Source organism: Mauremys reevesii, linkage group 17 (assembly GCF_016161935.1).
Source record: "Mauremys reevesii isolate NIE-2019 linkage group 17, ASM1616193v1, whole genome shotgun sequence".
NCBI classification, from domain to species: domain Eukaryota; kingdom Metazoa; phylum Chordata; order Testudines; family Geoemydidae; genus Mauremys; species Mauremys reevesii.
In genome coordinates this window covers 8,315,897-8,337,903 of record NC_052639.1, presented here as the reverse complement: position 1 = coordinate 8,337,903, position 22,007 = coordinate 8,315,897, and the positions used below count along the sequence as shown (strand labels likewise).

The 22,007-nt window shown below is 51.9% G+C and overlaps 4 non-coding genes across 4 annotated transcripts; 2 read left to right on the top strand and 2 right to left on the bottom strand.

Moving 5' to 3' along the window:
* The first annotated feature begins 1,904 nt into the window (after positions 1-1,904).
* On the top strand, positions 1,905-2,121 carry LOC120385242. The gene has a single exon (XR_005589366.1). It is a non-coding gene; the product is annotated as a small nucleolar RNA U3 (small nucleolar RNA).
* Positions 2,122-6,856: 4,735 nt separating this feature from the next.
* Positions 6,857-6,930, bottom strand: TRNAT-UGU. Its single transcript has one exon. It is a non-coding gene; the product is annotated as a tRNA-Thr (tRNA).
* A 2,443-nt stretch (positions 6,931-9,373) lies between these two features.
* TRNAS-GCU lies at positions 9,374-9,455 on the bottom strand. Its single transcript has one exon. It is a non-coding gene; the product is annotated as a tRNA-Ser (tRNA).
* Positions 9,456-12,920: 3,465 nt separating this feature from the next.
* Positions 12,921-13,002, top strand: TRNAS-UGA. The gene has a single exon. It is a non-coding gene; the product is annotated as a tRNA-Ser (tRNA).
* The last annotated feature ends 9,005 nt before the right edge of the window (positions 13,003-22,007 follow it).

The following is a 22,007-nucleotide window of genomic DNA, read 5'->3' as shown; positions in this document are numbered from 1 at the left end:
CCCGCTGCTGTTTTCTGCTGGTCGCTGGGTGACAGTTCCTGCCTGTGGCAGCTGGGGGCTGCGGGGTCCCCTCGCTGCCTGTGGCGGCCAGGATCCGGGGGAGTCCCCTCGCTGCCCATGGCACCCAGGGTCCATGGGGTCCCCTCGCTTCCCATGGCGGCCGGGAGCTGGGGGGTCCCCTCGCTGCCCGTGGCACCCGTGGTCCATGGGGTCCCCTTGCTGCCCATGGCACCCGGGGTCCATGGGGTCCCCTCGCTGCCCGTGGTGGCCGGGAGCTGGGGGGTCCCCTCGCTGCCCGTGGCGGCCGGGGGCCATGGGGTCCCCTCACTGCCCGTGGCAGCCAGGGTCCATGGGGTCCCCTCACTGCCCGTGGCGGCCAGGGGCCATGGGGTCCCCTCGCTGCCTGTGGCGGCCGGGGGCTGTGGGGTCCCCTCACTGCCTATGGTGCCCGGGGTCCATGGGGTCCCCTCGCTTCCCGTGGTGGCTGGGGGCCATGGGGTCCCCTCGCTGCCCATGGTGGCCATGGTCCGTGGGGTCCCGATGGCAGCTGGGGGCTCTGGCATCCACCTGCAGTGGCTGGGAGTTATGGGGCCATCTGCAATGGCATTTGGCTGAGGCTTCTCCTCACCCCCCATGGTGACTGCGCACTCCAGGCTCTGCCTGCGGTGTCTGAGAGCTGGGGGCTCCCTCGCTTGCCTGTGGCAGCCGGGAGCTCCAAGGTCTTCGGTGCTGCAGGGTCTATTAGCAATGACGTGGGGCTGCAGGGTCCTCACGCCATCAATGCCTGCTGGGAAATCCTGGGTCCACTCACAGCGGCTGGGAGCTCTGGGGTCTACTTGTAGGAGCTGGGAGCTGCAGGGTCCATATACAGTGGTGTGGGGCTGTGGGGGCTCCCCCGCCACCCATGGCTGCAGAGGTAGTAAATATATTGTGTGAATGGTGCTCACATAACACAGAGAAAGTTGCCTATGCAGCTCACAATAGTAAATAGGGTCAGACCAGAAGAGATCTTCTTTCCAAGTGGGAATTGTGTAGGGAGGAACAACAGACCTAGTGCAGCTGTGTTGCCACTGTCTACTAGCACTGAAATGGTTCAGAATGCCTTGGGTCAAGTGGCACCAGTTCTAAAAGTAAGGGTGATTTAGTGCTGTGGTTCTCAAACAGGGGTATCCAATGGTCTTCCAGGGGGTACAGCAACTCATCTAGATATTTGCCTAGTTTTACAACAGACTACATAGAAAGCACTAGCAAATTTGTAACAAATTAAAATTCATATGTTGATCTGTTTATACTGTTCTCTATATACACTGAAATGTAAGTACAATACTTATATTCAAGGGATTTATTTTTATAAATATTGCATCTGATTTTGTAAGCAAGTAGTTTTTAAGTGAGGTAAAAAATGGGGGTATGCAAGAGAAATCAGACTCCTGAAAGGGGTACAGGTGTCTCTAAAGGTTGAGAGCCACTGATTTAGTGCAGCTACCACCGGTAACATAGAACCCTGCAAAAACTTCTAGTGCAGATGAATTTGAGAGCAAGCCAGAGAGAAACAGCTGCGGAGCATGCTAGAAAGGGCTGACCCGTCCGGATTGTCTATGCCTGACAAGCTGTCATGTGCTACAGAGGAGCCTGTGAGAGGTATGGCAAAGCAAGGGGTTTGATTAGTTGCTAGGAGCTCCACATGCTAATCAGGAGGTGTGTGTCTGTAAATAGCGACATAAACATCTTCTAATGGCCAGTGTGCTAAAGCTGTCTCAATTGTGCTTTAATGAAATGAGGTCCTGGTTTTAGATTTTTGTTCTTTAATTCGCTGGGGGTGAAACCCATTGTATGAAAACATTCACCGTGGGAATAAAGCTTGTGCATATTAGCCTGGATGTGTAGCCGAGGACAGTTTTGTTAAGACTGTACTTTCAGGGATCATTTCTATAGTTTGTAACTAGAGAACTGTGGTTGAAAGTGTATGATCTCGCTAACCACGAGGATGAGTTAAAGTGTTCTTTTCTGAGCATGAAGTGAGTGGATAGTATTGCTTTAATGTATCTGCTGTCTGCTAGTGATGAGTGTTCTTGTTTTCCTTTTGGGAAGCTGAGAGGAAAAGAGCACAGACTGAGTGGTTAGTCCTTATAAAACAAGTTTAAAAATAAATGTTTTGGCTTTTTTTTGTATTATCTGAACTTGTTTAAAGCTTTTCTTCAGTTCTCTTTAAAAAAAGTACAGGTAGTGTGAAAATGGTGTTTTAGAAGTTTCTAGTTCAGTACTTACTGAAAGAGTTTAAAGATTTCTTTATGCTGCTCTCTTTTTTCTTGTAATCTATTTCAGTATTTAGGTAGGGTCCTGTGTCTGCATGTTCTTTTCCTTTTCCATTTGCCTCTCCACTTCTCTCTTCTTCCTGTCCCATTTTTTGGGAAGCCCCTATTTTTACTTCTCCTGCTCTGGCAGGGGGTACGCAGTTTGCTCTTGGCCCCAAGCACATCAGACAATCCACACAGGATCTGAGAGTAGCTGTCTCTTGGCCGTATAGTGGGTAGAGGGTTCTAAAGCTGTCTCAGGGTATGTCTATACTATGGGATTATTCTGATTTTACAGAAACCGGTTTTTGGAAACATATTATATAAAGTCAAGTGCACGCGGCCACACTAAGCACATTAATTCGGCGGTGTGCATCCATGTACCGAGGTTAGCATCGATTTCTGGAGCATTGCACTGTGGGTAGCTATCCCATAGTTCCCACAGTCTCCCCCACCCATTGGAATTCTGGGTTGAGATACCAGTGCATGATGGGGCAAAAACAGCATCGCGGGTGATTCTGAGTAAATGTCATCAGTCAATCCTCCCTCTGTGAAATCAACGGCAGACAATCATTTTGCGCCCTTTTCCCTGGATTGCCTGAGCAGACACCATAGCACGGCAATCATGGAACCCGTTCAGCCTTTTGTCACCGTCACTTTATGTCTACTGGATGGTGCTGACAGACGCGGTACTGTAACACTACACAGCAGCATTCCCTTGCTTTTTGCAAGTTAACAAAGATGGTTACCAGCCATACTATACCATCTGCTGCTTTGCAAGTTTACAATGATAGTTACCAGTTATACTGTACTGTCTGCTGCTGTCCTGGATGCTCCTGGCCAGCCTAGGTGAGGTTGGCCAGGGTATATGGACAAAAATGGGAATGACTCCCCAGGTCATTCTCTTCTTTAAGTTTTGTCTGAAGGGAGAGTCAGTCCTGCCTAGACTATCAGGCAAGCCTCCTAAAGAACCAGAGAGACAAACGGTCGTTCCAGCTCAGAGCCCCAGACATCCTGCAGAAATGATGGGCTGCATGCCATTCTAGGGGGTGCCCCTGCAACAACCCCATCCATTGCTTCCCTCCTCCCCCACCCCTCCTGGGCTACCGTGGCAGTTATCCCCCCATTTGTGTGATGAAGTAATAAAGAATGCAGGAATTTGAAACAACACTGACTTTATTGCCTCTGCAAGTAGAGTTCAAAGTGGGGAGGGGAGGGAAGCCTCCAGCTGCTATGATATTCCAGGCAGGACTGAATCTCCATTAGACAAAGCTTAAAGAAGAGAATTACCTGAGAATCATTCCCATTTTTGCCCAGGCACCCCCAACTGACCTCACCAAGACCTGCCAGGAGCACTCATGGGACAACGATGAGGGATATCAGTCCTACCATACCATCTAGAGAAGGGAAGGGAACACTGCTGTGTAGTGCTGCAGCACCACATCTGCCAGCACCATCCAGTAGACATACAGCGACATTGGAAAAAAAGGCAAGAAATGATTTTTTTCCCTTTGCTTTCATGGGGAGGGAGGGGGACAACATATACCCTGAACCACCTGCGACAATATTTTTGACCCTTCAGGCTTTGGGAACTCAGCCAAGAATTCAAATTGTTTTCGGAGAGTGCAGGAACTGTGGGATAGCTACAGACGTCAGTCGCCCCTCCCTCCATGAGCGTCCATTTCATTCTTTGGCTTTCTGGTACGCTTGTCTCAGCTCTCAGCTCTTAAGTTTCAGCACTGTGTTGAGTCCCTGTTGTGGCCTCTGTCTATCATGGCCTTGGAGATTTTTTCAAATGCTTTGGCATTTTGTCTTTTGGAACGGAGTTCTGATAGAACAGATTCATCTCCCCATACAGAGATCAGCTTCAGTATCTCCCGTACGGTCCATGCTGGAGCTCTTTTTGGATGCTGGGACTGCATGGTCACCTGTGCTGATCGGCGCTCCATGCTGGGCAAACAGGAAATGAAATTCAAAAGTTCACGAGGCTTTTCCTGTCAACCTGGCCAGTGCATCCGAGTTCAGATTGCTGTCCAGAGTGGTCACAATGGTGCACTGTGGGATAGCGCCCGGAGGCCAATACCATTGAATTGCGGCCACACTAACCCTAATCCGAAATAGCAATACCGATTTCAGCGCTACTCCCCTCGTCGGGGAGGAGTACAGATACTGGTATTAAGAGCCCTTTATATTGATCTAAAGGGCTTCATTGTGTGGACGGGTGCAGGGTTAATGCAATTTAACGCTGCTAAATTTGATATAAAATCGTAGTATTGACCGGGACAGAGAGAGCAGCAGGTTTCCCCTATTGTTTCCTGCTCTTGTTTTCTTGATTAGTTTCTCCTCTACACCAACTTGGGTGGTTTCTTTCTCAGCCTGGCTAGCTCAGTTGGTAGTACATCAGATTTTTTAATCTGAGGGTCCAGAGTTCAAGTCTCTGGTCAGGTGATAAACTACTCCCCAAGATCTTAAACTGTCTTTCTCATGTCCTCTTTGTTACTTTTTCTCTTCAGGATTTTCCCTTTCCTCAGAAGGGCCTTTTTGTGTGTGGGTTTGAAGGGGCAACTTCCTGACAGCCCCTCTGTCCTTGCAGCCTGGAGGAATAAAGGTCTCTGGGCATAGAGCATGTTCCTCCCCTGCACACACACACACACACACACACACACACATACAAACACACCTGAAAATCCCTAAGGAATTAGAATCACCTGCTGCCTTCCCCTGTCCTGCTGGATCCCCAAATGAAGATGCTCTTCAGCCTAAACCCATGTCCCCTCTTTTCCCAGTGCCCCTCAATCCCAGCCCTCAGTCCCTCCTATGCTCACTGCTCCTCACTCCCAACCGGAGCCTGCTCCTCTTCACCCTTCTCCTCTGTCCCAACCCACAGCCCCCTCCTATTCCCAGTGCCCCTCAATCCCCATCCACAGGCCCCCTCCTCCTCATGCTGCTCCTCAATCCCAACCCACGGTTCCCTCCTTCCCTCCAGCAGCAGGTGCTTCAGACCCCTCAGGGAGATTTTCTTGCAAGGTTTTGTGTAGGAGTCTGCATGTGGATTTTACAATATGTTGGAAATCTGTTGGGTTGCTTGCCGAAATGATCACTTGTGGCTGGTGTTGGATTCCCAGTCTCCATGTTACAGGGGCAGGAGAAATAAAGGGTTTTTATCCTTGTTGTGTGAATCGAGGGCAGCACAACTGTGCTTGGCAGACCCCGATTGAGGGACTCACCCTCAATTCAATAGCACTTGCTAGGCAGGGGACAGGGGTTCCAAAGCCAAGTGGGCCAAGCTCTGGGTCTCAATACTAAAATTGAGGTGTCAGACCAACGTTAGGACAGGGTGGTTGTGAAGAGATGAGTGAGTCCCTAGACAACATAGTGAGTACGGTGCCTTCTTATTTTCCCCCTTTTTCACCCAGGATGGCAGGTGAACTCTACAGAGGCATCTCTGGGCTTGCACTGACTAAGGACAACAGCTGTGAGTGGGGTGCAGAGAGGGGATGGCTCATGTTAAAGGACTTTCATTTGCTGGACTTACAAACCGTAGGGAGAAGGACACTGCCCAGCTTATCTGGGGGGTGGGTCTTTCCCTCGTGGTTTATGATTATGTGTTGGGGCTGCTGACATGACTTCTGCTAACCCTGGGCTTACATTGCAGTGTAGACATACCCTGAGAGGGCATCTAGACTGTGAGAAAATCCCACTGGCCTGGATGGTCTGATTTGGGCTCCTGGGGCTCAGATTGTGGAGCTAAAAACTACAGCGTAGACATTTGGGTTCAGACTGGAGCCCAGGCTTCGAGCCCCTCACCCCTCGTGGGGTCTCGGAGGCTGGGCTGAAGCCCAAGTGTCTACACTGTCATTTTATAACCCTGCAGCACAAGCCCCACAAGCCTGAATCAACTGACCAAGGGTTTGAGAATAGTGACTTGGGTGTGTTAATGGCAGTGTAGACATAATGCTAGGCTATGTCCACACTGCGATGAAACACCCACGGGTGTCCCGTGCCAGTTCAGGATCCCAGGCAAGGGCCATGAGGTGGTAAATTTGCAGCGTAGACATCTCGGCTCAGGGTCAATACTGGGCTCTGGGAGACCTCAAGGTTGGGAGGGAGTTTAGCAAGCAAAAAAGGTAGAATGGCAGTGGAGTATTACCCTGGACTCAATGGCATTTCTCCATTGGTCTGTCTGCTTTGGGGCAGGGACAATAACACGTCCTGCTGCATTTGTTATTTCAAAGGGCGGTTTAGGATTTTCATTCTCACACACGTTGCACAAAGCAGGACTCAACCCTCAGTGGAAACTAAATGAGCTGCCCACAGGTTCTGGCAGCCACAATGAGCCATTCCGTGTGAGAGCCCAGACCTGCCCCTGTCCCAGAGGAAGCAGGATCATCTGTGACAGGCTGGAACACTGACCTATCAGCTCTTAACTCCCAAACTTTCAGTAAGTCTGTTATCAGTGCCTGTGAGTATAATTTAAACAACTATACTGGACCCGACCAAAGAGCTCTGTGTTTTGTCCTCCCACAGTAGCCAATAGCAGGTGCCCTAAAAGTTAAGCAACAAGGCACCACTGGGAGTTGAACCCAGGATCTCCTGTTTACAAGACAGGTGCTTTAGCCAGCTAAGCCATGGTGCCTGCCTGTGGCAACAGCACAGTGTCTGCCCACACCTGACTCCCCGCCATCCCCACCGGGGCCTGACAAGCTTTGCTTGTGTTTGGATTCTGCAAAGCAGAGGAGCAGGTGAGGTTTTCCTTGCAAGGTGTGTGTGTGTGTGTGTGTGTGTGTGTGTGTGTGTGTGTGTGTGTGTGTGTGTGTGTGAGAGAGAGAGAGAGAGAGGGAGACTCTTTGGCCAGGTCTGCACTACAAGGTTACTTCAGCATCATTATATTGCTCAGGTGTGTGAAAAACACACAACGCTCCCTCGGTCAGCAGTTTTTGGCTGGTGCACACACTGCAATACCACATCTGGGGACAAAATTGCCCTGTTTTGGTGACAAAATAAAACCACCTCGACGAGAGGCCTAGTGCTTTTTACAGCAAACTTAAAGTGACAAATGTCAGTGTAAATGCTGCTGGTCATTATATCACCATAACTGGCCTCCACCAGTATCCCTCCATGCCTGCCGTGAACTCACCTGCCCTGCATTCCTGCTACAGAGCCATGGGCCCCTCCCCTTTCATAGCTCCAGAAAGTTCTGACAGCTGAGCCACTATCTAACCGGGATTAGCTTGATAGAACTGCATTGCCAGCCTAAGCCATGTAATTACACCGACCTAATTTTGTAGCGTAGACCTGTCCAAAGAATCACACACACACCTTGGGAGCAAAACTTCATCTGCTCCTCTGCTTTATAGAATACAAACACGAACAACACTTCTCAGGGCCCAGTGGGGATTGGCAGAGAGTTAGGTGTGGGCCATCTTTATCCCAGGAGAGATGGACTCTAAGGGTACGTCTCCATTGCAATGTAAGCCCAGGTGTGGCACGCTGTGCTCAGAGCAGCACCTGGAAGCCCCATATTCACCACTCTCATATAATGATGAGATGGTTTGTACAAAGTCTGCCTGGTGAGGTGTCATTTCAAAAGTCTTGATCTGTTGAACATTAATATCGTGTTGGATTGTGTGTGCTCGCATTGGTTGGGAAGTTATGAAGTTTTGCTCTGTGTGCGTTACTGAGATATGTTATGAGGTTGGGAAATGCCCCCCACCAGCCTTTCAGGTGCGACAAGGGAGGAGCCAGACTCGCTGCTGGCCCATTGAAGGGATCCACACTCCCAAGGACTATCCCAGGAACCGTGTACAATGCAGACTTCTCCGAGATAGCACAGCGACAATGGACACTGCTTGACTCACATTGTAGCAAAGGAGCTTCCTAGCAAGTTGGAAGAAACTATGAAAGAGGGGAAGAGACATCATGAATTGGCCTCTCTCCCCCACAACTCAGCATCTGGAAACACACCTGGAGGACAAAGACTGAACTGAACTGATTCAGAAATCAGAAGAGAATAATAACAATAATACTTGCAAACCAAAGTCCCCAAACAGACTAGTATTAGTTTTTCAGCAGAAAATTTTCACTTTGGGGAATTTTGTTTTCTCAGTCAGACCTTGCCAAGGGAAGCAGGGAGAAAATGTTGGAGTTGCCTCCTTCAGAACAGCTTGGCCTAGACACTAGCTCTGGTTCACTGCTCTGGCCTTGCTCGGGTTGAGGGTATTTTAATAATTTGGGCAGGTCCCAGGGTGTTTGGGGGAGAAGATAAGAACATAAGAACATAAGAAAGGCCGTACCGGGTCAGACCAAAGGTCCATCTAGCCCAGTATCTGTCTACCGACAGTGGCCAATGCCAGGTGCCCCTGAGGGAGTGAACTTAACAGGCAATGATCAAATGATCTCTCTCCTGCCATCCATCTCCATCCTCTGACGAACAGAGGCTAGGGACACCATTCTTACCCATCCTGGCTAATAGCCATTTATGGACTTAGCCACCATGAATTTATCCAGTCCCCTTTTAAACATTGTTATAGTCCTAGCCTTCACAACCTCCTCAGGTAAGGAGTTCCACAAGTTGACTGTGCGCTGCGTGAAGAAGAACTTCCTTTTATTTGTTTTAAACCTGCTGCCTATTAATTTCATTTGGTGACCCCTAGTTCTTGTATTATGTGAATAAGTAAATAACTTTTCCTTATCCACTTTCTCAACATCACTCATGATTTTATATACCTCTATCATGTCCCCCCTTAGTCTTCTCTTTTCCAAACTGAAGAGTCCTAGCCTCTTTAATCTTTCCTCATATGGGACCTTCTCTAAACCCCTAATCATTTTAGTTGCTCTTTTCTGAACCTTTTCTAGTGCTAGAAGATGAGGATGTTACCTCTTGAGATAAAAACTAAGAAATACAGCACTAGAGAATTTCTTTTTTAAAGAAATCTGGGATTTAGACATTTTATTTAAAGCAAGGGAGTTCTGAGTTTCTGAGAAGGTTTTTGTTTGCAAGAAGCAAGATCGTTTGAGCTGTCATTGTACCAAAGGGGGAGATGGTTGTCTACAAAGGAGGGGTGAAAACTAAATGCATCTGATGAGGATGGGATTTGAACCCATGCATACAGAGCACAATGGATTAGCAATCCATCACCTTAACCACTCGGCCACCTCATCTGAGCTGTTAAAAAGGGACAGGAGGAGAAATCTAAGGCCAGCAGAGCTAGGGACAATAAGGAGTTTTTAAATACTACGCAGAAGCAGGGGCTGAATGAGCTCCCCCCTCACATCTAGTGAGGAGCTGGGGGAAAGACTTCAGGAACAGAGCGTGTTTGCACAGACACACCTACTCTGCCTAGGTATGCAGCATGATGGGGCTGCTTTCCCAAAATGACCAGTTTCGGCTGGTGGTGGGTTACAAATCACTTTAGGATTCAATGGAATGAAATGTTATTATCCTTCCTGCATGAGTGAAGGGCAGCAGAACATACCTAGACTGTCCTGATGGAGGGGTGGGTGGGTGAGGAATAGCTTTTATTGGACTTCATAGAAGTGATTGAGAACATCACCCTAAACCAGTGGTCCCCAAACATTTCACTCTGTGCCCTCTTAGCCATGGCTGTGGCCCCTTGGAAGCCGCAGTCAAGAACTGAGGCTGGGAGTGGGGCTGTTGCTTGCTGGGGAGAGGGGTGCAGACAGGGGTAAGGGGGTCGAGGCTGAGCTGGGAGCCAGAGCCCCAGGCTGACGTTGGGGTTGGGGAAGAGCTGGGGCAGAGTGGGGCTGAGTGCTGCTCCCTCCATGGGGGCTGGCTCAGGCCCTGAGGTGCCCCCATGAATGTTCCTCTGTGTCCCCCTAGGAGTCATGCCCCACATTTTGGGAACCACTGAACCCTACTCGCTAAGCAGGGGCTAGTGATGCCAAAGCCCAGGGAAAGGGAGAACACGTGCGGGGCCCCTGCGCTGGAGCCATGTGAAGGGGCTGCAGGAGAGGGGCAATGGCTGGTGGCCCAGGGAGTTAAGGGCAAAGGGGGCACAGGAGGGGGCAGGAGTTAGGGGTGAAGGAGGTGCAAGGGTTGGGAGTGCAGGAGCTAGCAGTAAAGGGGGAGTGGGGATCGTCCAGGGGCAATGGGGAAGTGCCAAAGTACAAGCTTTGCCCAGAGCACCATTTTCCCTAATGCTGGTCTGAGCAAACAATTGGAAATGACCCTTCAGTGAGACCAGAACCATCGTGTAGAAAAGCCCCTTTGTTAAGTGTTGGTGGCTGAGGGCTTAGGGAGATGGGTTAGAAAGCAACAGGCGTCTTTCTGTGGAGGTTTGATTCTTGCCTGTTAGGCAAGGCTGGTGTGTGGTGTCTCCATGGCTGCACTTTCAGTGTCTGATCTGCCACAGGGAGCCCAAGTCTAGACATATTCAGAGGTTCTATGCCAGGGTTCCTCAAACTTCCTTTCACTGCAACCCCCTTCTGCCCCAAAAAAACTTACTCCATGGCCCTGGAAAGAGGGACCAGGCCCCTCCACACTGGGCAGAGGCAGGGAAGACAAAGCCTGAGCCCTGTCCCAGTTAGGGGAGGGCAAAACCAGAGCTTGAAGGATTCAGCTCTGGCTGGTGGGGCTCAGACTTTTGGTTTCAGCCCCAGGCACCAAGAAGTCTAATGCCAGCCCTGGTGACCCCATTAAAACAGGGTTATGACCCACTTTGGGGGCCTGACCCACAGCTTGAGAACCACTGCTCTAGGCTGATGGGAGAGAGTTTTCCTGGGGGTGTAGTTAATCCACTTCCCCAAGAGGTGGCAGCTATGTCAGTGGGAGAAGCTATATCGGTGGGTGCGCAAGCTGTGGTGTTTGCCACATTTAAGAAGTTTAATCAAACCCCATTTTTAAAACCACCTGTGGTCTGGGAATGGCAAAGGAGCTCGATGAATCAGGGTTTGTCCTTCAAAGTCCTGAAAATCACGATTCCCTACTCAGGTCATTGTGGGGGTATAGCTCAGCGGTAGAGTGCTTGACTGCAGCTCAAGTGATCCTCAAGTGGTCAGATTAGATGCTCTAGTTGTCTCTTCTGGCCATAAAGGCGACTAATTTCTGAAAAGCTGAGTGTAGCATTGGGAGCAGCATCTGATGTTTTCCTGTCTAGCCGGCTTGCTTCCTAGAACGAACGCTCCTTGAGTGGGGTGATCCACAGGGAGTAGCTCAAACCTCCACAGTGCCTGGCCAGCAGCAGGACATTAGCACAGCAAGGGAGGGGTGTGGCAGTGACATCACAAAGGCCTTTTGCAGGACCTCAGACTATTGGTCAAAGGTGGTGGGGAGGTGGTGACCTCACAGAGAGATGCTGACATCAGCCAGGCAGGACAGGGGCGAGGGGCCAGGGAAACCTCAGAGACCCTGTGGCTTTGCTTCAGCAAGTCTCCTTCTCCAGGTCTCTCTTTGAGGACTGAGAGAGTATTCGGGTTCACGGACGTGAGCACCAGGAGGAACCTCTTTCGACTTTTCTCCTTCCCTTTTCGTGATTTTACTAGAAAACAGCCGTCCCTGTTTAGAAGGTAAGAGCCTCCTTGAGGTTTGAAACCTGTTCGGTCTGATCCATCTGGTGACAGTTGAATTCTAGGCATGGAAAACACAAACTTAAGGAGGCAGAATTTTATTCCGCACCTGGGATTTTGTCCCATAGAATCAGTGGGGACATTAGGGTTTGTCCTTTCTATTAGACCTTTTCCTCCATCCATCCCTTCCTCCTTTCTCTTTGTCTCTTGCTTCTTTTGTCCTTTCACCTGTTCCCCTCCCAACACCAGGAGCGGTGTGTGTGTGTGTGTGTGTGTGTGTTGCGGGGGAGTGCTCTGCAGCTCCCACTGTGGGAGGTCCACCCAAAAATGTGGGGCTGAAATAGTGCTCTGGCAGTGATCCCCACCAGTGACCTGGGCCATCCTTTGGGCTCTCTGGTGAGAACCCTCAGCCTCCCCTCCTCAGTCTCTACCCTGATTGGCTGAGCAGGGGGTTATTGACAGGGAGGAGATTCAGGTCCTTGTTGTTCTCTTTTAAGACCAAGGAAATAAGTCAGAACCTGTTATATGTTGACAAATTTTGCTGCTTTGCTGCATTAATGGTCTCTGAGCAGTTCATGATTCTCTCTAACATTGCAGTTCTCCTCAAATACTTGCTGAATAATTACTGTGCACTGTTGGTCTGGAGCTCATCTGAGAGCACTTTATTCAGGTCATTCAGTGTTTGAAATTCAAGATCTGATGGTTAGTTTGAAAATCAGGGCTCTTGGGTCCTATTCCCAACTCTGCCACTGGCTGGTTGTGTGACCTAAGACAAGTCAATTCTCCTTTCTCAGCCTTAGCTTCTCCCTCTCTCAAGTAAGGATAATGATGATCCGCTCCTACCTAGCTCAAGGTGGGTGGAGGATGGGGATCCATTGGAGAGTGTCACTAGGAGTATCAGAGGGGCCGTGTTAGTCTGGATTTGTAAAAGCAGCAAAGACTCCTGTGGCACCTGGCTAAGCAAACAGAACAAACCCCAAATCCCCCCTGTGCTTTGGGAGCCAGGTTTGCTGTGGGAATCCTGTAGTTCAGATGACTTCACGCCTGGGCATTGTGATTCTTTACCAGTTTCTCTGGCATTGGGGCATTTTTGTGCTCACAGCTGTGATGGCTGAGTGGTTAAGGCGTTGGACTTGAAATCCAATAGGGTTCTCCTGCGCAGGTTCAAATCCTGCTCACAGCGAGGCCTGTGTTTTAGCCAGTCTCTCACCCGGGCAATACCTCTGTATAACCCCCTGAGACACTCTCAATTCTCTCCCCACCCCAAGTAAATCCTGTTCTGCTCCTTTCATAGAGATGCCTGGGACACCCCCTCACACTGTGTCCCTGAGGGGTCAGGCAAACTCTCAGTGCCTGATGCCTCTGCCACTCACCTGGTGCCCCATAGATCAGCCATAGCCCTGGTTCTGCTCCTCTCTCTAGAGTGTGAAAGGAGCCAAGTCAGCGACTCCATGGGAGCTACGGGGCTGCAGAACCAACAGAGAGAAAAAAAGGTGCTCAGCACCCACTGGCAGCCAGCTCCCCCCCACCCACTACAGGCCTTGCTGACAAGCTCCTCACACTTGCCAGTGATCAGCTGTTCAGTGGGGTGCAGGAGGCGCTGGGGGGGGAGGAGCAGGGAGAGTGGGAGAGGGAGAGGAATGGGGCAGGAAGGTGCAGGGCGGGAAGAGATGGGAGAGGGGTGGGGGCTTGGGGGCGGGGGGGGCGTGGGGGGCCGGGCCTGGGGAGGAAAGGGGGGATTTGTCCCATACCCCGGATCCCTCTAGGGCCGGCCCTGAAGGGAAGCACCGACTATCACAGTGACAATAGAAGTGACCAGCCTTGCGGGGGAGGCTGAGGGAGATCCGCACGCACCAGGTCTCTTCTCTCCCCCACGGTGAGCCAGACACTGCTCTCTCCTGGCTCTCACTCTAGCAGCTGGACGCCAAGGAGCCATTTCCCCACAGGAAGTGCATTGAGTGCCCCTGTGGTGCTGGGGGGCTGGTGCTGCTGCTGCCTGTGGGGCTGGCAGGGGGGCTGATGTCTGCACAGACTCTCAGCTGCCAGGCCGGAGGGGGCACTTGGGACCTTACCAGACTGGCTCAGTGAAGACGGGGGGTTGACAGAGCAATACAGACGCTCTCCAGAGCAGGGAGCAGCAGCCGCCCATGCAGCCAGGCAATGAGCATTTCCCACAACCTGGAGCCGAGGGGGAGGCGGCAGCTGCTGTTCCAGCTCCTCGGGGACAGGCCCTGTCAGCCAACAGCCACTTCTTACTGACCACAGCTAAGGGCGCCGGGTTCCTCCGGTGGGGGTGTGGAGCAGCCATTCGTTTTCCTGTTCACACTCCTCTGCGGTGTGAAAATCGGGGAGGGGAGGCAGAAGCCCCACTTCCCTCCCGAAATGACACCCAGTGGGGGAAGCCAGGACAACAGGGTGGGGCGGCAGGTGGTGGCCAGACTCTCACTGCCAGGGTCTAGTCCAGCTCAACCTCCTCCCCGCGCCACTGGCCCCCAGTCCCCTTCCACCACCAGGTCAACCCGGGCACTAGGGCAGGAACGGGGTGAGGCAGCAAGTCAAGCTGAGCAAGGCAGGCAAAAGCGAGTCTTGTCTTCATGGGCCGCTCACAATGACGTCCTGTTTGTGTGCAACTGCTGCAAAAACATCCCAGGCAGAGAAGCAACAGGCCAAAATACTGCTATACAGCTGCCAAAGTAGCTCAGTTGAGAGAGCGTTAGACTGAAGATCTGAAGGTTCCTGGTTCAATCCCAGGCTTTGACAGGTTCTTTTATTCTCTTTGTACAGGGGGGCAGCTTGTTCTCTGGCAGCCCAGTGGTACTTGCACCCAAGGTGAGCAGAGCTGCTGTGGGGCAAAGCAATTTTGGGGGCCCCTTCCATTAAAAAAAGTTGCAATATTGTATTCTCATGGGGCCCCTGTGGGGCCTGGAACAAACTTCCCCACTTGCCTCCCCTCTGGGTGGCACTGATGGTGAGTCTCTGATCTTGGGCTCTGCAGTAGGAAAACATAGAATGGGCTTCTGCCCCTACTTGGCCCACCTGACTTTTAACAAGGAGAGATGAGAGCTGTCTTTCCCAACATGGCAGGAAGACAGCAAGGCAGGGTGACCCTCAGGAATGGTGCCAGAGGGCTGCTGGGCAGTGACAGGCAGGGATTGAGGATGGAAGCTCCTCTGTGCAGCTGAGCAAGGGTAGTACCAGGGAAGGGGCATCTGTGAAAGTGGCCCTGTGGAAGGTGGCAGGGATTTGGGGGCCCAGGAGGAGGTGCTTGCTGTTCAGTGCCTTGGAGCAGCTGGACTTGGCCATGGTGAGTGTTCAGGAAATGCACATTAACAACTCTAGGGTAGCTCAATAGGCAGAGGGTGATTGGAGGAAAGGCCTCCTGGCCAGGGAAGAACGATGTGGCTGGAGTCTTGTTTTTCACATTCGCGGTGCTAGTACAGAAGGTGGTGGAGCTCCAACCAGGGAGGGCATTACTGGTGGGCTTTGTGCTCTGTGGCACTGGTTACCGCTATATTAGTGTGTATGGTCCCCAGTTAAGGCATGAGAGGGAAGATCAAAGGCTCCCTTCCTCTGGGCTGCATGATGTTTGTTGTTGGGGCGGATTTTAATTGTGTCAGCCGGCCTGAGCACCGCTGGTCCTGTTTTCCCAACCGTCAGAGGAAACATTTTTACAATGAGCACTACCTGGCGCAGGTCTGTAGTGAGGTCGGCTTAGAGGAGCTCACTCCAGCCACAGAGGGGGTTCACCTTTCTGCGGGGACAGACCAGGACTCGCATTGACCGGATTTATGCTCAGCTTTTGTGTCTTTTGCATGTTGCTCCTCAGATTCTTTCTTGGCCCGACTTGTTACACTTTGGCACTTAACAGGCCAGAGTTTGTGCACCTTCCTATTATCCTCACTAGGATCTGATTTCCAAATTTTGAGGAATGACTTTTTGCCTCTAACGGCCTCCATTACTCTGCCATGTACCTAGAGTGGCGTTCTGCTGGTCGTCCTATTGTCGCTTCTGATTTAGGGCAAACGTTTCATCTGAGCCTCTAATTGCGGTGGTTTTAAACGCTCTGCATGCTGCTTGCAGGCACCTAACACTTGTGACAGCAGCTCCTTTTAATTCCCATCCAACCATCTGTACTTATGCCGATAGGTCGACTCTAGGTCTTTAACTCTGAGCGGTAGCTGAGAAGATGGTAAATGGGGCAGAAACCCGTTCGACAAACCTCTTCATTTCCTTGTATCAGAGGGGAGCCGTGTTAGTCTGGATCTGTAAAAGCAACAAAGACTCCTGTGGCACCTTATAGACTAACAGACGTTTTGCAGCATGAGCTTTCGTGGGTGAATACCCACTTCTTCGGATACCGCTCAGAGTTCTTCTTGCATCCGAAGAAGTGGGTATTCACCCACGAAAGCTCATGCTGCAAAACGTCTGTTAGTCTATAAGGTGCCACAGGATTCTTTGTTGCTTCATTTCCTTGTTATTTCCTGACTTCTTCATTCATCCCCTTTTCCTTATTTCCTGGGTGAGGCGGCGGCCTGCCAAGGAGCTCCCCGGCACCTCTGGCTGCCTGGGCTGAAGGCAAGAGGCAGGCCTGGGCGTGGCGAGGGCCTCCTGTCCTGGAATGAGGCTGCAGTGCTTCCTGGTCCCCTTTTCCCACCCACAGCGGCAGGCGGCTGCTGCGGGAGAACACGAGGGAGGCTCTGGGGGCGCTAGGCAGCGCTGTGTGTGTGGCTGTCAGGGGAAAGAGCCGAGGCTTCCGACTCGACCTGCCATTGACTCGCGTGGCTCTGCGCGCCGTCAGCCGGGGCGGGCCGGTCTGTGGACGTGACTCAGGCTTGGGCAGCATGGCCGCGCTTTCCTGATGAGGTATAACCCTGGGTGTCAGGTCGCTGTGCAGCTTTGATCTAAACTGACCAGCAGCCCACAGCCTCCCCCTGGGTCTGCCCCACCTGGTTACTCCTTACAGGCCGACCTTACCCCCCTTCCAGTCCCGGATTCACCCCCTAATCATCCTACTGCCACTCAGAGCCACAGCTGTGGAGGTGCTGAAGGAGGGAGGGGTGACTCCAGGGTGGGGTTCTTCTCTAAAGATGGCTGGCAGAAAGGTGGTGCTCAGCTCTGTCAGCGACCTGCCCAGCTGCCTCGCTGCCAGGGGATGCAGACGTTTCTGTAAGGCCATTAAATGGGGTATTTGGCTTCTGAATGAATGTGAGAAATGTGCAATTATGAGAGGGAATTTCCATCTACCTTTCTACTGCTCTTCAGTGGCCTAATAGCGAAAACATTAGCTTCCTAAACCAGATATTGTGGGTTCAAGTCCCATCCGGGGTGAAAAACTCCTCTCTTCTTGTATAAAGTACTGGATCTTCAGAACAGTCCTCCAGGAACAGCATCTTCCATTTGACAAATGCTTTCTAAACCCATCAGTAGCAAACAGTTAATACTAGTGTTTGTCTGAGAATAGAGTGAAGGGGAGTGTTTACTCTGACACAGACAGAAAGAACAAGGCTGTTCTGAAAGAGAATGGATCTGTCTGGAGACAAAGCAGCCCATGAGACTGAGCAACCGTGTGAAAAGAAGAGGTTCAAATATGTTAGGTGTTATGTAGGTTGGCCTGGCAAATTTAGCGCTTGGCTACACTTGCAGATGTAGAGCGCTGGGAGTTAAACCAGCCCTCGGAGACCACAGCAGAGAAAATGCTGCTGTGTGTTTACTCTGACAGCTGCAAGCGCACTGGAATGGCCACACTAGCAGCTCTGGCAATGCCACAGAGAGCAGTGCACTGTGGTAGCTATCCCAGTGTGCAAGTGGCTGCAATGTGCTTTTCAAATGGGGGGCGGGGGTGGAGTGTGTATGTGGGGGGAGAGACAGTGTGTTTTGGGGGTCTGAGAGTGTGTCAGCATGCTGTCTTGTAAGTTCAGAGAGCAGCAGACCACCCCTCCCCCACCTCTCTCTCTCACACACACACCCTGCATCATCGGCAGCAGCATTCCCCAGTAATGGTTGCTTTGTCCCGGAGCAGATAAGCAGCCGGCTGTCGGAAACAGAGATTTGAAAGGAGGGGCGGCTCTAGAAAGTAGGCTGCCCCAAGCAGCGCGGAGCGCTGCGCCGCCTTCCCGGTCGCGGCGGGTCCTCTTCCAGCGGCTCCGTTTGAGCACCTGCCGGCATGCTTGCGGCAGGTCCACCGGAGCCCGGGACCAGCGGACCTGCCGCAGTCATGCCTGCGGGAGCTCAACCGGAACCGCGGGAAGACGGGCCCCGCCGCAGTCATGCCTGCGGCAGGTCCGCTCGTTCCGGGCTCCGGTGGACCTGCCGCAGGCATGCCGGCGGGAGCTCAACCAGAGCCAAATGCCGCCCCCCCGGGAAACGGCCGCCCCAAGCGCCTGCTTGGCGCGCTGGGGTCTAGAGCCGCCCCTGTTTGAAAGGGAATATCCGCATGCCGATTTCAAAACAATGACCACAGTGGGCACTTGACTTCAAGGGATTATGGAACGTTTTCAGAGGCCAATCACAGTGCAGTAATACAACACGTCGTCACACTCACACCTGGGCATTTCAGCCGAGGCAAAGTGAACTTTATGCTTCTCATGGAGGTGGATTACCAGGAGCGCTCCAGCTGCAGAGCCCAGGTGCTCCATGTGCCTTGCCAGTGTGGACACCTCAGGAGTTAGGGCACCCGGGGCTGCTTTAATGCGCTCAAACTTGCAAGTGTAGCCAAGCCCCTAGACTTGCGACCTGACACCCAGGGTTATAAGACAGACATAGTGACCCCCTTACTGGCCTCGGTGACCCCCAAACCCTTGTTACTAAGGGCACTGAGGAGTCTCTGTCCCTTAATAACTTCTGGGAGCTCCCAGCAGGCTGTGGGCGTCAGCCGCCTCCTGCCTCACAGGTTAGACTCTTGGCGCTGTGCCAGCCACCCCCTCGCTTGCAGGCCCCGTGTAAGAAGCAGGAGGCCTGGTGCTGGCAGAAAAGGGTTTTGATTGATCCACCTCTGTGTTATGGGCACAGGACGCTTCCACTGTGTCCCTCTGCTGGCTTTTCTTCAGCAGCGCCTAGCGGCCCTGGCTCCAGCCTAGTGCCTGGTGAGCTCTGGCACTGGCAGGAAGCGCTGCAGGGTGCTGGGCAGCGGCCCTGGCAAACCAGCTGCTGGTAGGTGTCTCTGTGGTATCATGGGTCAGTGAGTGCAGCTGTTAATGGAAAGGAGGGGGGTTATGCTCCCCCAGGGATACCACTGAAGGCTCCTTGTGGGCTCCTCAAGGTCTGCTGGGAGCCGTGATGTTCCCCTTTTGCCACCTCGAAGGCTCCCTCCTGGACACAGTGGGGTCACCTACTGCCTACAAGAGTGTGGGGGCTGCGCTGCAAAAGCGCATCTCCCAGCAGCCACGCCAGAGCCTCAGGCTTAATCCTCAAGGCCGAGTGCAAAACCTTCAGCCGGGAACATTTCGCTCCCTTCCCGCCTCCGCCCAAGCGGCAAGGGAGAAGCGGAGGAGACACGCCGGCTCAAAGACGCCTCCCTCCCACTTCCCTGTACGCTGTGCAAAGCTCTTGGCCTGCCTCATGCCTCGTCAGGAAAGCACGGCCATGCGGCCCAAGCCTGAGTCACGTCCGCGGCCTGGCCCGCCCCGGCTGACGGCCGCGCAGAGCCACGCGAGTCAATGGCAGGTCGAGTCGGGAGCCTCGGCTCTTTCCCCTGACAGCCACACACACAGCGCTGCCTAGCGCCCCCAGAGCCTCCCTCGTGTTCTCCCGCAGCAGCCGCCTGCCGCTGTGGGTGGGAAAAGGGGACCAGGAAGCACTGCAGCCTCATTCCAGGACAGGAGGCCCTCGCCACGCCTAGGCCTGCCTCTTGCCTTCAGCCCAGGCAGCCAGAGGTGCCAGGGAGCTCCCTGGCAGGCCGCCGCTTCGCCTCAGCCACCTCTTGCCTCATGGCCTAGGCTCTTGGTGCTCTGCTGGTCACCCTCTCGCTTGAAGGCCCAGAGGGAAAACAAATGAGCACACAGGTAGTAGAGGATGGTTTTGCTCCACTGACCTCTGGGCCCAGCACACTTCCACTGCACCACTCTGCTAGCTTTTCATCCTCTTACCCCCCAGCCACCACTATCCGGATTAGTGCCTTACGAGCTCTCGCGCTGGCAGGCAGATGCGCAGGCTGCTAGGCAGATGTGCAGGCTGCTAGGCAGCTGCCCTGGTCACAGGATTTTACAGCTTATAGAGGGTAAAAGGGATCTATTTGGAGTTTGGACCCCATTGGGAGCTGGGCAGCCGGTTTAAGATCGGGTGGCATAAGGAATACACAATCTGCAATAGCCCCGATTGGGGGTAAAGGGCTTTGGTGTGTGGAAGGGTGCAGGGTTAATTCGGTTTAAGACTGCTAAATTTGGTATAAACGCGTAGTGTAGAGCAGGCCTAACAGGGATCTCTGGGGAACAGACGTCATTGCTTTAAGAGCAGATTGCTTAGTGTGTACATCTCTTCTGAAGCACGTTAGCACCTTTGGCTCTTGCAATGTGTGCTTCTTGTGCGTAACTGTTCCGATGCGTCATTCCAACGTAGCCAGTTCCAGTTTGTTAGTCCCGCCTCTGTGAGTACAAGCTATGGAAGAAATATCTGATTGGCTGAAGAGGTGTTCCTCTCTTAGTTAGAAGAAGTGATTGGTGAAATTCGAGAAGACGTTTATTTGTAACAGAAGCTAAAGAGGCATTTTAAAAAGTTTCTTCATATGTCAGGTGCCACAATGAGACATGCATACAGTGTGTTGTTTGTCAGTCTCGCTGTCTCTGTGATCATAGTGAGATTTGATGTATTAAATTACACACTGTAACCACTAAATATAGGCACTCTAGACGTTAGACTATAGCCGTGGGAGGTTGTTTTAACACAAAGTGATTGGTCTCCCTAAGTAGTGTCTGTTACAGCTATCCCCCTATTCCATTTTGTCTGTTACAGCTATCCCCCTATTCCATTTTGTCTGTTACAGCTATCCCCCTATTCCATTTTGTTTCTTACAGCTGTCCCCTTACTCCATTTTGTTTTTGTTCTCCTCCTGTGGCCGCCCCTCCCTGGCTGTTAAGTTGTTTACCAGGGCCACTGCCCTTCTCAAAGGGAAGGCCTCTTAAGTCGTTTGCCAAGAGCCATTGCCCTTCTCAAAGGAATGGCCACTTGTGCTGCGTGCTAAGTGGGACCACTGCCCTGTTCAAAGGGTTAGTCCTGTTATCACCTTGTTAAACCTGGGCTTGGTGTAGGGTAGGCAATGTCCAGAGCTGCAAGACCTAAAGTGGCCACATAGCTGAGCATATGAGTCATATCTGTGAGCTCAGAACTTGCCCAGGCATGTCATGTGCCTACCTGCAGTTTTTCCCTGTGTCTCCTCCCCTGTGACAGAGGGAGCCTATCAGGATTACTGGTGGGAAACTGCCTAAGTTTGCCTTTATAACCAGACATTTTCTGGTCAGACCTCAGAAAGGTTTCTGCATTGCTGCCTGGTCTGATCAGCCAAGGGTTCTGGGGGTCCTTTCTCCGCTCTTGTTTTATTTTTGAGCATACCCCCATTTTTAACTTCCCTCCCACGAACAATGAAATTTGCCTGGAAATCTCCTGATTATTGTAAGCGAATTGAGTCCTCTCTGTGTCCTCTGATGCTGCTGCTGTTCCTGTCTCTGCCTTTGCTGCTGCCTTGGGGACTGGTAAGAATCCTTCTGAGAAACTTTCTATACTTTTATTTTATTATTTTAGCTGCTGGCCTTGTTTCCCCAGCAGACAGACCCAAGCTAACTCCTTGGTCTGTATCTGTAATCTGCTTCTAGCTCCACAGCGCCTTTGCTGCTAGAAATAAGCCTGCTTGCAGCCGCCCCACAGCTGCAGCCACCACTGGGCACACACCACTGTGCCCTCTGGAACTACCCCTAGTATAAGGTGCACCCATTAGTTTAGGTTTAGCCTTTAGTCTAGATAAATTGTAATTTCATTTTGCATAGCTGTGGTTAAGTTAGGCTTAGAGAATTGTTGCATTGTGTTTGTTACTTGCTAATTTGTGTAGTCTTGGTTAAGTTAGATCATAGATAAGATTTTGCTGTGTTCTGTATAACTGTGATTAAGTCTGTCTTCCCACTGTCAGCCCCCCCTCTCCCCCGGGCTTCCCCAGTCACTTACAGTCTGTTTGTTCTCTGTGTCTCTCTAAGTTTAAATCTC